Raw genomic sequence first — 11,493 nt, 5'->3', positions numbered from 1 at the left:
TCGCACCATCGTAAAAAAATTTATTGTTCCACTCACTGTCCACGTCGTCCCATTCGTATACGATTGACAGTTATACCTATTTCACATATCAACTGTGTCTACATCATCTTCCTGAGACACAAAACAGTTCTAGAATTCACATCCACCCTTTCCATTTGGTGCCTTCACCAGTTCACTTTTATAGCTTTTTGAACAGTCTGTTCTCATACCAGCGCGACCATGAAAGAATTGATGGTTGCTGACAAAAAATTTCGTCTTCCTTCTGTTCCTCAAACTTCTCCGCGGACCACTTATCTGATGGTCTACTGTCTCTCTGCTTCTGGGAGGAACGGGATCCTCTTTGTTGCCGTTATCCTCCACTTGTGTATCGCTGTTGTTCTGTTGATGGTGATATGGTTCCGGGATGGGTATGTGAATTTCCGTTGTAACTTCCGGTTCCCTAATTGTCTTAGGTTTCTCTGTGTGTAACTGCTCTTCTTGCCTATTCCAATATTTCTTTAATTGAGCAATGTTCGCCCACCGATCCGGTTTGGCGTGATCGATGGGTCTTATCTTAAAGGGGCCACCTGCTACTTTAGGCATCTCCACGACTTGCCATATCTCCTGTCCCCAGAGGTCGTGGATCTTATTTCTGCCTAACGGGTGGCTACGCAGTAATACCCTGTCGTTCAGTTTGAGTGGCGGGTCCTTTGTCTGTACCGGCGGTTCCCTTCGCCGAGATTCATGTTCTAGTCTTTCCTGTACTACCCTGTACATTTCTCTAATTCTTCTCATATGTTCATTCACATATTCCAGTGCGGTGTATGAGCCAGTCATACTCTCCCTTTTTCCTAGGAACAAATCAAGAGGGAGTCGAGCCTCCCGTCCGAACAGCAACATGTGTGGCGCAAAGCCCGTTGTGGCATGGGGTGTGCAGTTGTATAGATATACCAACTCTGGGAGAAAATCAGGCCAACGTTTTTTCTGTTCAGGTTCTAGGGTACGCAGCAAATCATGCATGCTGCGGTTGAACCGCTCACACTGTCCGTTTCCTTTCGGATTAAATGTGGTTGTTCTAGATTTGTTGATCCCGTAGTGGCTGCACAGTTGGTTGATTACTTCTGACTCGAAGGCCCTTCCTTGGTCAGAGTGTAATTGTCTTGGTATGCCATATTTGATGAACCAATGTTCTATTAATACCTTTGCCACTGTTTTGGCAGTCTGATCTCGTGTGGGCACCGCCACCGTCCATTTGGTGAATACATCAGTCATTACCAACACATGTTCCGTCCCATCCGATGATTGCTCCAACGACGTAAAGTCCATAGCCACAATCTCTAGTGGTTTTGTCGCTAGTAGGTGTCCTGATGGCTGTCTCATTTTGACAACTGGCATTTTCGCATGCTGACACCTCACACAAGCCTCACAATGGCGTTTGACCTCCATTTCCATATTGGGCCAGTAACACCTCCGTCGTAATATTTTGTGCGTCCTGTCCTGACCCTGGTGTCCTGCCCTGTCATGTGCCAACCTTAGCACTTCTTCTCGTAATTGTCCAGGCACCACCACCTGGTGTATTGTCCCATCAATTTGGTCATGAATTCTCCGCATGAGAACACCATCCTCTATACTGAGACGGTCCCACTGACTCAGTATTTTCTTTGTTTCTCGACCAAATTGTTCTCTTTCCCTTCTTCCTGGGAATTTTTGTTCCTGGACGTATTTCAATAGCGGTTGTAAGCCACTATCCGTTCTCTGGGCATCTCTTATCTTTTGGTGATTAAGGCCGTTAAAATCACTACTGTCCATAAGTCCGGGCTCTGTGGATATGTGCTCCACCCCGGTCTGCCCGTTTTGCATCACTTGTACCCCATGAGGGATATCTGTTGACGCTCTGACCTCACATATTCCTGTCAGTGTTTCTTCCTCATCGCCCGGTCTCTCGTAAGGATTCCTTGATAAAGCGTCCGCATTGCCATTGGACCGCCCCGGGCGATATTTTATCTCCAGGTCAAAGAGTGCCAATTCTGCTGCCCATCGCTGTTCGATGGATCCCAACTTTGCTGTCTTTAGGTGACTCAAGGGGTTATTGTCAGTGTATACCACACATTTAGCACCTAATAGATAGTCCCTGAATTTTTCAGTCACAGCCCATTTTAATGTCAAAAGTTCTAGTTTCATGGCGCTGTAATTTGTCATGTTCTTCTCTGATTCCTTCAGAGCTCGACTGGCATACGCAATAACCCTGAAACCTTGCTTTTGTTGTTGTGATAGCACAGCTCCCAGACCTTTAGAGCTGGCGTCGATTTCTAACCGAAATGGTTTGTCAAAGTCCGCGCATCCCAATATCGGCGCCTCTGTCAAAGCCTTTTTCAAGAGCTTAAACGAGTTCAGGCATTCATCAGTCCATAATTCACCTATCAGGTGTGTTTTACCTTTCTTTTTCTCCTTACTGTGTTTCTTTGTCATTTTGTTTACCAAGTCATGCAATGGTGCGGCAATTTTTGCAAAACCAGGTACAAATTTTCTATAATAGGAAGCAAAGCCCAAGAATGATCTGACCTCTACCGTAGTTGTTGGCTGTTTCCATTCTTTGACAGCTGCAATTTTATCTGGGTCAGTGGCGATGCCATCCGACGAAATCACATAACCCAAAAAATGTACCGATTTCAAACCAAAGCAGCATTTGTCTGGGTTCAGCTTTACTCCTATCTCCCTAAGACGGAGAAACACTTGTTCTAATCTTTTTAGATGGTCCTCCCAAGTTTTTGAGTAAACTAGAATATCATCCAAGTACACCAACATTATTTGAAATAGAAAGTCACTCATAGCACTCTGCATTACTCGCTGGAATGTAGCAGGTGCATTAGTTAGACCAAACGGCATACGGGTCCACTCGTACAGTCCCAGTGGAGAAATAAATGCAGTTTTATGTTGATCGTTGGGGTGCATGGCCACTTGGTGGTAGCCGCTAGCCAAATCCAAGGTAGAAAAAAATCTTGCTCCCCCCAACGCATCAAGACATTCATCAATACGAGGCAAGGGGAATGCATCCCTTCTTGTGATATTGTTCAATTTCCGGTAATCACAACACAGTCTTATCTCCCCTGACTTCTTTTTTACCACTACTATCGGTGCCGCATACGGGCTTGTACTGGTTGTAATAATTCCCTTTTTTAGTAGATCATTCAGGTGTGCTTTCACCGCCGAGTAGTGACTTGGTGGTAATCTTCGGTAGGGTTGCGCCACCGGCTTGTCTTGTAGTAAGGGTATCTGGTGTTTGATTACTTCCGTGTACCCCAAATCACCCTCATACGAGGCAAATATATCACTGTATTTATTCAGCAATTCATTTAGTTTTGGGTCCTCAGTTTCCGGGAATGTATATGATCGGCCATCCTCTTTCTTCACCTCGGCCGTCACATTGACCGACCTAATTGTTACTTCATTACTGCTGGTATTGATCAGTTCGATGTACTGTGCCGACCTTTGTACCTCGACGTTCTGTGGTACTCCTACCAGAGTGTTAGGCGGTATAAAAATTTCCTCATCCAAAACATTTGCTACCAACCCTTGAACTAGTCCGTTTTCCGCTGATGTGTATGTCCGCAGTAACACGACGCCTGTCCTCAGTGCGGCGCCACATGGTTCTATCATCACATCACCATTCACGCTTCTATCACCAATTTGTAATGTGATTGCCTTGACCGTGTTTGCCGGGACTGCTGTCCTTCCTCTGGTCTTGGCAAACCTGGCCAACTTGGATCCCCGACCAGGTGTGGTCGATCCGACAATATTTGTAAGAAATTCTGGCAACTGGCCAAGAATATTCATGCCCAATAGGCAAGGTATATTTGACACATTTGTCTCTAGGTTGTGTTTCGTAACGAACACCCCAACCTGCTTCAACCTATGTCCCGACACCACGACATCTGCCAGAAAATAACCACAGTATGGAATGGTTAGTCCATTAACTGCCGTTAGGCGCATGCATGTGTCAGACCTCAACCTATGGTCTTTTCCTTTCATCCATTTGGTGTAAAAATTTTCCGTAATTGTCGTCACCTGGGAGCCTGTATCCACAATTGCCTTCACCGCGATGTCCCCAATCGTAATCACCATTTCTGGACAGACTCCCATCATTTTGTTTCTTGGGCCATAACCTCGCCCCTCTGTAGCCTGGCCCTGCCTTACAGAGGACGACCGTTTCCCTGGCAGTACCGTGCCATATGTCCGGGTTGTGAACAGGACAAGCAAATTGGTCGACCGTCGGCCGTCCATTGGAGTAATGGCTTGGCAGGACGCGGCCGTCCAACCTGTCTCTGTTTTGTCCCGTTCTTTTCCTGATTCTCAGCTGTTGACCTGCTTTCTAACCTCTCCAATCTTTGGTTAACCTTATCCAGGTGGGCCAACAGTTGAGCCATCATGGTTTCCACCGTGCCGGTCCCCGTGGGTGGGGATTGTTTCTGTTCCGGCACAGAGACTTTGTCCACCGAACAGTTCGATTGGTCCTCATCCTCGGACCTGCGGATCGCTGAGTTCCTGACCTGAAGGAAGGTCAACTGCGGGTCTTTGTGGACCTCCTCTTTCAACTCTCTCCTTAAGATCGGGGTTGCTAGCCCCTCGATGAAATGGTCCCTCAGTAGGCGCACATCAATGTCAGGTGTTTTGCCCTTTACCGAATCAAAGGCCCTGTTCATCCGGTGTGAGTACTCCATCACACTCTCCGCCATTCTCTGCCTTAAGCCTACGAACCCTGACAGCAGTTGCGATCCCGACCGTCTCTCCCCAAAGGTCTCCATAATCAGATCTAGCACCTTATCTGGATCTGATTGGATGGTTTTATCGTGGCATTTGACCTCTGCCCTAACCGTCTCTCCTATACTGCCCATCAGCAGTCTAAATCTTTCCTCTGGTGACATGCCTCTCGAGGCCCAGGCCGCTTTGACCTCCTCACTGAACCTGTTGGTTAAAGTTGGATCACCGTCCCCGTAAAATTTGTTAATGTGGGACTCTCTGGGTAGGACCACTATATGGGTCTGCTTCTCGTCCAGAGTAGACATTTTATTCCGTAAGTAACAAAAAAAGAGTTCTTTCTTACCGTGTGTGTATGAAAAATTTTTCTCGTTCCTCAATTTTCACAGTTCCTGAATGTCCGAATTCACACACACACAAAACACAGTTATGCACAAGGTTGACTATGGGTGCCTCAAACGGCAAGTCTAGTTGAATTCATCCTGTCCGACGACGCCAATTGTAACGAGCGAACAGTTACCCTGCTCGCAACGCCACATGTTACGAGATTATTTGCCTGTAGTGCCAAATGTAACGAGTTTAACCACTCATTCTACACAACATCGACTACAGTAGAAATACTCGAAGATGCAGGTTCGCTATTGATCCTTTTATTACATGAATCAAGAAATGCTTCAAAATAACACAATGAATCAACAGGAATGCTTCACAATAATAGTCTGAATCAACTGACCCCTAACAGTCCTCACTAGGCTTCATATAACTGAATCCACATGTCTATCGTCCTTCTTAACCCAAGACGGCTAACCCGTTCTATAACCAACTGTCACACAGACTGACTGATCTAAAGCGAGCGATCGAAAGAGAGCGAGCTCCGCCGTCCCCTCCTATTTATCCCTTGTATTCGTACTCGTATTCGTACTTGTATTCATCCGTAATCGATATTTGTAATCGATGTCTCCGACTACTAGTTGCGCAGTTCTAACGTACAGCCCGATTAATAAAAACATCTGCATCCTATCAATCAAAGTTGACAGGCCGTCTGAATCCCCTCGTACCGTTTCCCAAAATAGCACGCGTTGGCTTTGAGATTGTTATCAGTCCGATTTAATAAGCCACCTGCTATCAGTTGCATCAGACTGTAATACTGCGTCGCGGGCTTATCGTTCGTTATCAGTTGCATCAGATTGTAACTAGTAGTTAGGCCTACCCTAGTTACATATATATATATATATATATATATATATATATATATATATATATATATATATATATATATATATATATATATATATATATATTTATATATATATATATATATATATATATATAATATATATATATATATATATATATATAATATATATATATATTATATATATATATATATATATATATATGTATATATATATATATTAATATATATATATATATATATATATATATATATATATATATATATATATGTATATATATATATATGTATATATATATATATATATGTATATATATATATATATATATATGTATATATTGTATATATATATATATATGTATTATATATATATTTATATATATATATATATGTATATATATATATGTATATATTATATTATATATATATATATGTATATATATTGTATATATATATATATATAATATAATATATATATATATATATATATGTATATATATGTATATATGTATATATATGTATATATATATATATGTATATACCTATATATCTTATTGACGTTTTTCTCTTAATCGGTGAGCTTAGATCAGAGGACATGTCTGATGACTTTTTATTTTATTAAATTAGTACGTAATAAATAATTACGGTAATTTATTGCAACAACATTCTTCGTGTTTGTCTTGTTTTGTTTCCCTATTGATTTAATATTGAGTCGTTTAGAGACAATGTTATGTCGTTTGTTTTTGCTGTTCGACTTTCTTCACTTATTTAAATGTGGGATTTAAAAATTTTTTGGATGGATTTTAAATGTGTCCATTGTCACATTTTTTATCAATACTATCATTTGATAGTTGTTTTTTTTTTTTCTGTTGTTTCTTCCACTATTCATTATTTTTTTTATCGTTACAAAAACAGCTATAGTGTGGGTTAGATGTAACATTTTTCTCTATCTCTTCTGATTGTTGCTGATATATTTTCGCTGCCATGCCAATAACGCACTTTTTAATCTTAAACTTTAATTGATTGATGTATAGTCAGCTCCTGAAGCATAAGCAACCTATATAGTGACATCTGACACAACAAAACAGAATAGCAGGATCATGTCTTTTTCTTTTAGACCTCCTTGATCTCATGACTAACCTCCAGTATTAAATCTACTATCTGTTCTTCTTCACGTGTATGACCCAATACTGTCGACTGGTACTCTAGAAGGACAATCAAAGCATACATCAACTCGTAGTAATCTTTCTCAATATCATTCATTAGATAAACTATGTAATTAAAACGGTGCCGGATCCATCAACTACCCTACCCACTATGTAATTTGAATATTATGTCTGTTATCTTAGCTATTTTCACGATTATAGTGTTTACAGTCATTACGTTTTTTATACGGATAAAGTGCACCAGTTACTGCATATTTTTAACGTTCTTTTTTTAGTTGAGTGTAATATTCCAGTTAAAAATTAAAAAAAAAATGTATTTATAGTTTGACTTCATACACAATCATTTAAATAAGCTTAAACCAATTTAATTTCATTACATTTTTTGTTATTCATACAGATCATAAACCATATGTTTCTAACTAATGCTCAGCGTTGGAATGCCAAACACTTTTCAAAAAGTCTTCTTTATGTTATGTGTTTTTTAAATCCCGTACTACCTAGGGTCTTAATAAATTACTTTCGGACAAAATCTGTTGTATGATCGAAAACAGTGTGTATGTGCAATGTCCGCTGTAAGTGAACACATTTTTATGATACCATTTTTCTTCATTCTAAGCCAATTGGTAATATATATTACCATCTATGATTTCAGTTGTTTATCTATCTACATCTCAACCTTCTAAAATATTATTGAGTCATTTGGTTTTTTACTAAAATGTAGATTTTGTTTACTTATAGTGGTACCTTAAAATACGAGTGCCCCAATATACGAGAGTGTTGGGGCAAGAGCAAGCTTAAACATGCTTTGTCATACAAGCAAAATTTGAGATACAAGATTAGAGAATTTAACAGTTCGTATAAAATAAACACCGCGAAACAGTATTATTTAAAATTATTTTACAATATTATTATATAAATGCAACTGTGTTGGTATATCAATAAATAAAAGCGCAAGACTCTAATACACATTTATAAAGCGTTTTCATTTGCAAACACATGATAAGAATGTCCTCTTTTAGCATTATTTATGAATTTATTTAGCATTTAGCATTATGTTAAGAACAATTATTATTATTTTAATTTTATCAATGTAAAAGTCATAATAGAAATATAACATTAGTATAATTACTTATAAGCAAACTTTTTGTATACATCGCTGGCATTTTATTTATGATTATTTAAAATAAAAAATATATTTTATCACAGGAAAAAACAACATACATCCCAATAAGCATACTAAAATTTAACATCTATACGTTTTACTTCTATACAAGTGTGTGTTACCTCATCGCGACCTTCATTTGCTGACTTAAATAATTGTTGGAAGAATTTGTACCCCTAGCATAGGTAGGGGGTATAACTATGTGAATTTCTTTTCGAACACATTCAATTTGTTGAAGGAAGTAGAATATTTATTTATAGACACACGTGTTGAATATTCGCATCTGTTCAGTTTGTTTTTAATGAATTTACCATATGTGTGGTCTATCGATTATTATTTTTTTTTTATTTTGTTATGTGTGGTCGTCCATATTTATCCATACATATGTTATAAATAAACGAAACAGTATAGCATTAAACATGTTTCTAATTTGTGTCTTATCTATTTGAGGTCTGCAAATAAGTTTGGATGTTTCACGTAACGAGATTAACAGCTTTAAAGTGCCGATGTATTTGTCTTGGTTCACATTATGTTTAAAATGTTTTATGTTTGATTTGATACAGGCGTGGGGAAATGTTTTTAGCAGATAACAGCAACTCTATCAAACTTTTTTTTTTAAATTTTATTTTATATTCTATATATTCGCATTTGAGATACGAGTAACCGGATTCGCGAGTGGAACAGTTCGTATTAAAGAAACACCGGGAAACATTATTCTTAAAACTCTTTTACTAATATATTATTTAAATGCAACTTTGTATATCAATAAATAAAAGCGTAAGAATCTAATTAAAATCTAGACATCGTTTTCATTTGCAAACACATGATAAGACCGTCCACTTTTAGCATTCTTTGAGTACCGAACGTCAATGTTAGCATTTGCGTACCTAGTTATTTTTATGTGCCTATACACTTCCAAACTTTTTGCAAAAAAATAAATATTATTAATTACATTTGCATTTATTCATGTAAAGAACATTTTCCCCGTCTCAGACATGTAATTTACAGCGTCAGTTTGCCTTGCATGTTCGCTTTAGTACAGATTTACAATAGTAATATTTATTTCTTACTTGTATTCTGCTTTCATTCATTTAAGATGGTTTACTTATACATAGATCTAGTACAAAACGTCTAAATATAAAAAAAAAAATTAAAAAAACAACCTGAACATGCAAATGTGTAATTTAAATGATGATTCAAGTTTTTTTTTTCCCTCGGCGTGGCGGGTGAGGGGACGGGGACGGGTGGAATTTGGGTTTTTTAGTGGAGCTGAAATAAATGTGTGATTACAGAGAATTACAAGTATACCAATTGTAAGCAATCGGAAAAATTATGTTATTACAACGAGACACATCAAAGCAAAGAGTCTTCCCTTTCAAACATCTATATCTATACAGTCCTCAAACATTTTTAACACGTTTTTCTTAACTCAGCTTCGCGTTTATTTTTTTGTGGGTTTGTTGTTAGCGCAATGTCCATTCTGGAGAATTGCGTTTATTAACCCGTCATTTCTGGATGTATGAATGAATGGATGAATTTTTTAAAATATGTTAAACTTAGCTTTCTTTCTTAAAAATAATGCGTTATCTCATATACGCTAAATTCTATGTATATTTTATTATTGTTAAAATCTTTGTATCACAAATACATGCTTTCTAAAAGCGCGTAATGATTAATTAAGTTCTGAAGTAGGTGGGGATAGACCAATATAGCTAGACCTTGTAAATACAAATCGAACGGTTTTTAAATGTGATATTCTTTTGCACTATATGAACGGCTAACAGTTAAAGTTGAAAGCAAACATACATAATAAAAACGGTATTGATAATAGTCAGTGCTGACTTGTGTTTATAAAGGTGTGTCCAGTTTACCATTACAGATGTAGCAGATAGTGTGTATGTTGGACGTGCACATTTTTCAGCTAGAGAATAGGTCTGTGATGTTCTTATGTTTGGTATGATTGACATGTAGTTCTATTTGTTTTTTCTGTTGCTGGGTAGGGGAGGGATTGGACGTGTTTTCTTCACGTGTATTGTTATTTCAGGGGTGGACGTGAATACTGTTATTGTTACGCGTCGGGTTAAGGTTTGGTAAGTCATTGTTTATGGTGAGTATGTGAGTTGTGCTCAGTCCCACGTTGTTGTGTTATTCCCCTTAGACCAAATGTTGGTATTCAGTTTACTAGGTGTGTGAACGAGAGTTGATGGGTTGATTTGGACAGAGGGCAAGGCGAATATATTACGGGTGTAGGCCCGCACTAATACTGTGGTCCAAACTTTGTGTAGTTTGTTGTTTGTACTTCTTAAAGTCGGCCTTAACAGCTGGTGGCCAGTAAAAACAAGAAGAACTTAGAAATAGACCGGCCGTACAAAACTATCAACCCCTGTAGCGATCGCAATTTACCGGGACTTGTCACTGTCGCTGGTATTGTTTAAGGGTAAATGTTTACCATATAAGGTGTGTATTGCCTGAGACTTGTCACAGTCGCTGGTATTGTTTAAGGGTAAATGTTTACCATATAAGGTGTTTATTGCCTGAGACTTGCCACAGTCGCTGGTATTTTTTAAGGGTAAATGTTTACCATATAAGGTGTTTATTGTCTGAGACTTGTCACAATCGCTGGTATTGTTTAATGGTAAATGTTTACCATATAAAGTATTTATTGCCTGAGACTTGTCACAGTCGCTGGTATTGTTTAAGGGTAAATGTTTACCATATAAAGTGTTTATTGCCTGAGACTTTCATCGTCGTCACAAGATGGTTGTTATCGTCGTCACATCTGAATTTGTATCATCGCCACTACCGAACTGTTAATGTCGTCATCAGCAAACATTTAACGACGACCCTACTGAACTTTGACACCATAATATTTATTACCAATGACAGAGAGTTGCTACGGGAATAGGGATGGGAATTTCGAGGTAAGTTTTTTTTTTCTATTGGTCTTTAGCGGGTACTCACGACCGGTTTTTATCTTTTGTCAAATACAGAAATCTGCAAACTAACAGATTTCATTCCGTCTCCTCTCCCTCTTTCTCTCTCTCTCTCTCTCTCTCTCTCTCTCTCTCTCTTGATATAAAAGGCATATATAATGGCATCAACCTAGCTATAACGGTTCTCAAGTTATCGTGTTCACAGTCACAGACACACACACATACACACATGCACACACACAGAGACATTCGGAAAACATGTTTTTTTTTTCGACTCACGGGAATGTAAAACTTCAAGATTTG

Source organism: Physella acuta, unplaced genomic scaffold (assembly GCF_028476545.2).
Source record: "Physella acuta isolate Inbredline_101_S28 unplaced genomic scaffold, ASM2847654v3 ptg000142l, whole genome shotgun sequence".
Classification (NCBI taxonomy): Eukaryota; Metazoa; Mollusca; class Gastropoda; family Physidae; genus Physella; species Physella acuta.
This window is presented reverse-complemented; position numbering follows the sequence as displayed.